Here is a 6,650-nt window from a genome sequence, read left to right as displayed (position 1 = left end):
TCAGATCAAGCATAACCGGCGATAACAGACACAGGCAAAGCAGATGTTTTGGCGGTGTCAGAGGTGGAACTGTGTTGGAGCCGTCAAATCAGTGAGCAGATGCTCTTGCAATCATTGTCACAAAACCAACACCTGTCCCACTCACATTAGAAGCTCAGATCGAGAAAGTGTCATTAAACTGAATAATGAGAATTTCTATCATCCTAATGGAGGTGTAGATTACATCTCACATTCCACTGTTTCAACTTGTAAATAAGGCCGCATGGGATTTCTGGTTAATGTGATTCTGTGCAGCCAATGTCCACTTTAGGTATAATGCTGGGAGCGTGTGGCTTTGACAGCTCTAACGTAGTTCCACCTCTGACACCGTTGGCTAAAGCGGATCTGATTGAATCAAGCCCCAATTTACCGCCTGGAGTTGACACCAGGCAGGCCAAAATTACATCCCAACAAAACAGGCTGACATTTTCAGGGAGGGGAGGGGGGGGGGGGTTATAGCTGTAATACTAAAAGGGCATTATCGTAATTTTCACAATTTCACAGTATTACTCCAACCTCATAGTGTGGAAGTATATATAAAACACAGGGAAGTCATTGCAATGGGCCTTTAAGGACATCAGTGTTTGGTATTCAGGCTTAGCCTATGCACCTTCTTAATGAGGTTTGCAGAAGTGGCTCCCTTGCGTGCACTGAGTAAATGTAATTCAACCCCAGAAAACATACCCACTGGGTGGCCTACCAATTTGATCAAGGAGTTTTTATTCAATTTGTTTTTCTGAAAGATATACACAATACCAGCCAACTCCTTTTTTCTATATTTAGAACTTAGGTCAGCTATACTGGCCTATGGAGACCAGTGGGAAACACGAACTATCCAATGATGGGACTTATAGTTACCTCATACAAGTACTTGGGAGTATGGTTAGACGGAACACTGTCCTTCTATCAGCACATATCAAAGCTGCAGGCTAAAGTTAAATCTATACTTGATTTCCTATATCGTAATTGCTTCTCTTTCACCTCAGCTGCCAAACTAACCCTGATTCAGATGACCATCCTACCCATGCTAGACTACAGAGATTTAATTTATAGATCGGCAGATAAGGGTGCTCTCGAGTGGCTAGATGTTCTTTACCATTCGGCCATCAGATTTGCCACCAGTGCTCCTTATAAAGGACACATCACTGCGCTCTATACTCCTCTGTAAACTGGTCATCTCTGTGTACCCTTCACAAGACCCACTGGTTGTTGCTTATATAAAACCCTCTTAGGCCTCACTCCCCCTATCTGAGATATCTACTGCAGCCCTCATCCTCCACAACCCTCTTAGGCCTCACTCCCCCTATCTGAGATATCTACTGCAGCCTTCATCCTCCACATACAACACCCGCAAACAACTTTTGGAAAGCTCATTTTCTGAGCTAGCTGTTCAAAAACTATGGTCCACAGATCTAATTGTTTCTGAAAAACCCTTTACATTTTCTTTGATCTTCATTTAACTAGGCAAGTCAGTTAAGAACAAATTCTTATTTTCAATGACAGCCTAGGAACAGTGGGTTAACTGCCTGTTCGGGGGCAGAAAGAGAGATTTGTACCTTGTCGGCTCGGGGATATGAACTTGCAACCTTTCAGTTCTAACCACTAGGCGACCCTGACGCCTCTACACTCTAACCACTAGGCGACCCTGCCGCCCCAAATGTAAGGATCCAATCCGGATTTAGGAATTTATGCCTTTCCTACGCACTTCTTAGTGTTTGGTATTCAGACTTGCCTTCTTCAGTCACTTCTTAGTGTTTGGTATTCAGACTTGCCTTCTTCAGTCATTTCTTAGTGTTTGGTATTCAGACTTGCCTTCTTCAGTCACTTCTTAGTGTTTGGTATTCAGACTTGCCTTCTTCAGTCACTTCTTAGTATTTGGTATTCAGACTTGCCTTCTTCAGTCACTTCTTAGTGTTTGGTATTCAGACTTGCCTTCTTCAGTCACTTCTTAGTATTTGGTATTCAGACTTGCCTTCTTCAGTCACTTCTTAGTGTTTGGTATTCAGACTTGCCTTCTTCAGTCACTTCTTAGTGTTTGGTATTCAGACTTGCCTTCTTCAGTCACTTCTTAGTATTTGGTATTCAGACTTGCCTTCTTCAGTCACATAAGACTCTGCAGGTGTGGCTAACTTGCACATTCAAATGCTGAAAAGCCTTCCACTTACTAGTCGACAGATGTTCTTGTGGAGTTTTTATTCAATAGGGGTTTTCAGTACATTCAGTACATTCAGTACATTCAGTACATTTTATCTTAAGCCATCCCTTTTAAATACGGTGCACCTATAATTATAATTTTGTCAGAATTCAGAATATCAGGGATTAATGAAAGAAAATTCTAAATATATCCATATTCATCTCCGTTTCAGCACCAGCTTGTAGATTTAAAAGTACTCTGATCATATGGCACATTTTAGGGTTAGGAAAGCATGATGCATAATTTTGATTCTGCCTGAAAGTTGTCATATTCAAGTTCAATCCATGAAATATTGGAAGGTGGAAAAAAGTGTGCAATGGGAGTTGAACAATAATCCTATAAATCTCCCCTAATCCTCACTAATCATGGAACTGTATGACAACGGTCCAGTCATCATGAACCATGCGGAAGCCTCCAGGTTTACTGCTGAGTTCCATAATGATTCAAATAGACTACATGTCCCAAATTACTACACAACGTTAGCCTAGTATGATCCACTAATGCTACTGACCTTCAGGAACAACTACACTGATGTGACAGAGGAAAGAAAGGTCAACAGAATGGACTGATGCAAAAATAAATGCATGTGGGTATTACTAATGGTGGCTCCCGATAGTGGCTAATATTTAACATGATACAAATTGTAAAATAAAATGGAGAAGTTTGCAGCCATCCACTTCCTTATGACTGAAACACAGGCTTCTAGCAAGGGAAATTTTGGGGCTTCACCATGTTTCATTGAAATGTACAGCTGGGTGTCATCCGCATAGCAGTGAAAGTTAACATTATGTTTTAGAATGACATCCCCAAGAGGTAAAATATATAGTGAAGACAATAGTGGTCCTAAAACAGAACCTTGAGGAACACCGAAATTTACAGTTGATTTGTCAGAGGACAAACCATTCACAGAGACAAATTGAAGATCTAAACCAGACCAGAACTTGTCTGTGTAGACCAATTTGGGTTTCCAATCTCTCCAAAAGAATGTGGTGATCGATGGTATCAAAAGCAGCACTATAAGGTCTAGGAGCATGAGGACAGATGCAGAGCCTCGGTCTGACACCATTAAAAGGTAATTTACCACCTTCACAAGTGCAGTCTCAGTGCAATGATGGGGTCTAAAATCAGGCTGAAGGATTTTGTATACATTGTTTGTCTTCAGGAAGGCAGTGAGTTGCTGCGCAACAGCTTTTTCTATAATTTTAGAACATTCTTGATTCACACAGGAAACTGTTGAGCGTGAAAAACCCAGCAACGTTGCAGTTCTTGATAGACTAAAATCAGTGGGCCTGGCACCTACTACCATACCCCGTTCAAATCTTTTGTCTTGCCCATTCACACTTTGAATGGCACACATACACAATCCATGTCTCAAATGTCTCAAGGTGACATCAATAAGGGATCATACATTCATATAGATAGCATCAGAGTTATCCTTAGTGAACAGTTACCACAGAGATCATATATCCATATAGATAGCATCAGAGTTATCCTTAGTGAACAGTTACCACAGAGATCATATATCCATATAGATAGCATCAGAGTTATCCTTAGTGAACAGTTACCACAGAGCTCATACATCCATATAGATAGGATCAGAGTCCTCTTCAGGGAACACGTTTCAGACAAATAGTAAACATGGATACTATAGTATTATTCTATCACAAATGCAATAGTCAGTCCTCTGCATACTGTAGAGAGAGAGAAACATTTTAGCCCGTCAGAGGTTGGAAAGGGCATACTGACCCTTAGGCATTGTCTTAGGCCATTTGCCATGCGGTTGGAGGTGACAGAGAGCACATAAATTAGGGCTGATAAATCCCCCATGGACAGAAGCTGTACATGGACAGCCTGTGTCCAATTCAGGAAGAAACTGCCTGCACCACATGAGTTTGTTTTTGAATCTTCAGTCCAGCTTATGGAACCCAACCTCTAGTCCTGGGGCCAATGGCAACAGGAGGAGCATTGACAATGAGCTTTAGACATGCAAATGTCCCTAGGTACAGTATATGCATAATTATAGATTTAAAGTTACGTTAGCAGAAGCATTAAATTGTTATTTTTCCTTGAAAAAGAGAGCGTTTGTCTTGAAAAGTATTGAAACCATATTCATGAAAATAAATCACCCCAAGGTCAATTCTTGAGTTTAGATGAACAGAAACAGAACACATTAATAAAAGCTAAAAGTGACAACATGTTCTGAAAAACAGTTGGAAAACAGAACACATTAAGAGAGTGAAGATTTCCTACACTGGACAACTTGTTGCAACTGTTGATAAGTCATTGATAATAATCAGCAAAACATGTCCATGTCATTACATTAAGACATAAGGGGGGGGGGGCATAGCTCTATATTCAATCAAATTCACGAGTTGATATGCAAATGTATCATGGTTGGTGTCTTGACAGATGTATCCAACATTGTGTGGCATAAAACATCACTTTTCTGTCCTTGCATTTATAGCAGTGTAAGTTGTTCTTATATCATATATTAAGCATTAATCGGTTAAATTAGACGTTGAACTTGAACCCTGTAACAATCCTGGTTATAGCTGTTGGGCAGTTTTTTGTATAAAGAGCTCAGAAATGCAGTTTAACTATGTAACATTTCATGTCTCCTTACGAATGCTTCTTCTAACCCGAAAGAGTCACTTTACTTTGATCCTTAGAACCTAAATCGATACTGTCATTAACGTGGGTCAATAATTATGCATAATACTTGTTGGGTGTGCATTTTGGTGTCCAGCTGATTAGTTATGCCATAATATCATCATCTGATCCAGGAAGTCATTTTCCGAATGACAGTCAAGTTGACGAACAGCTGTTGTGATACCCCAACAACAGCCCAAGTGCTGGAAATAAAAGATGTTTGCGAGGAATGTCCAGAATATTTTGGTGTCTCATTCATTACACCGGTTAAAGCCCGTTGTACCTGGATCCACATTGGATCTAATATCCCTCAGTGACTTGATGTCGATCATCTGTTGTCTCTCTGCTTGATTTACAGCAGGGTCTCATTAGATTTAACAGAGAAACCACCAAGGTAATGAGTTCATGTTTTCACATGTTTTATAAATGAATTATTCTGGATATAATGACAACTAATTAAATAGCTTAGTAGGCGTAATCACAATATAATCTGGTAATGAAACAACATGACAAATACATTATGTTTTCCATGTGACACCTGCCATTTTAAACAATAGAAGGTTCTGGAAGGTTCTGAAGGTTCTGAAGGTTCTGGAACGTGAAATTGGAACATAAATTTAAGTACTGGAATAGGCCTACCTTGAAAATCTGACATTCCCTCACGTTGGTGCTTGAAAAGTTATTGTAATTATTGTAGCCAATTTATAAATTCCACTACTGCCGTATAAATATACCTTTTCCTTATTTTTTGCGACAATTTTAAGAGAGATGTGGCCACTTTCCCACCACTTCAATTGAAGGGGGAATTTATTGCCTTACCTCCCTAATCTTACTACATTTTTATCTTTATTTAACTAGGCAAGTCAGTTAAGAACACATGCTTATTTTCAATGACAGCCTAGGAACAGTGGGTTAACTGCCTGTTCAGGGGCAGAACGACAGATTTGTAGCTCGTCAGCTGGGGGATTTGAACTTAACTGGCCTACCTGGTTAAACAAAGGTGAAATAAATATTAATAAATATTTTTAAAAGTCTGCTTTTTTTAGCCCATCTACCAATACGGGCCCTTGTTTGCGAGACATTGGAAAACCTCCCTGGTCTTTGTGGTTGAATCTGTGTTAGAAATGTTCGACTGAGGGGCCTTACAGATAATTGTATCTGTGGAGTACAGAGATGAGGTGGTCATTCAAAAACATTATTGCACACCGTGTTATGTGACTTGTCAAGCACATTTTACTCCTGAATGTATTTAGGCTTGCCTTAACAAAGTGATTGAATACTTATAGACTCGAAACTTAAAGCTTTTCAAATTGTATTATTATTATTTGTTTTAATTTTTAATGTTAAAACATATTTCCACTTTGACATTATGGGATATTGTGTGTAGACCAGTGGCACAACATCTACATTTAATCCGTTTAAAATTCAGGCTGTAACACAACAAAATGTGGAAACGGTCAAGGGGTCTAAATACTTTTTCTCAAGGCCATAAACAGTTCAAGTGTAGAAGGGAAATGCCTTTCTTCTGTGAGGTGAGAGAGGTAGATAGCAAACATTTGCTGATGGGAATTTAGTCAAGCAACTTCTACTGTCTACTCCAACGCTTTGATGCAACAATTTCAAAATCCATTTTATATTTGAAAGGGGAAAGAAATAGAACAATTTGGATGCCCACACAATCGAAACACATAATACAGGAGAAAACAAAAGAAAGCTTTTTTTCAAATGACAATCCACCGACTTCCATTTGTTTTGTCTTTTCTGTAGA

Source organism: Oncorhynchus nerka, linkage group LG27 (genome assembly GCF_034236695.1).
Source record: "Oncorhynchus nerka isolate Pitt River linkage group LG27, Oner_Uvic_2.0, whole genome shotgun sequence".
In the NCBI taxonomy this organism is placed as follows: Eukaryota; Metazoa; Chordata; class Actinopteri; order Salmoniformes; family Salmonidae; genus Oncorhynchus; species Oncorhynchus nerka.
Note: the sequence above shows the minus strand (reverse complement) of the source record.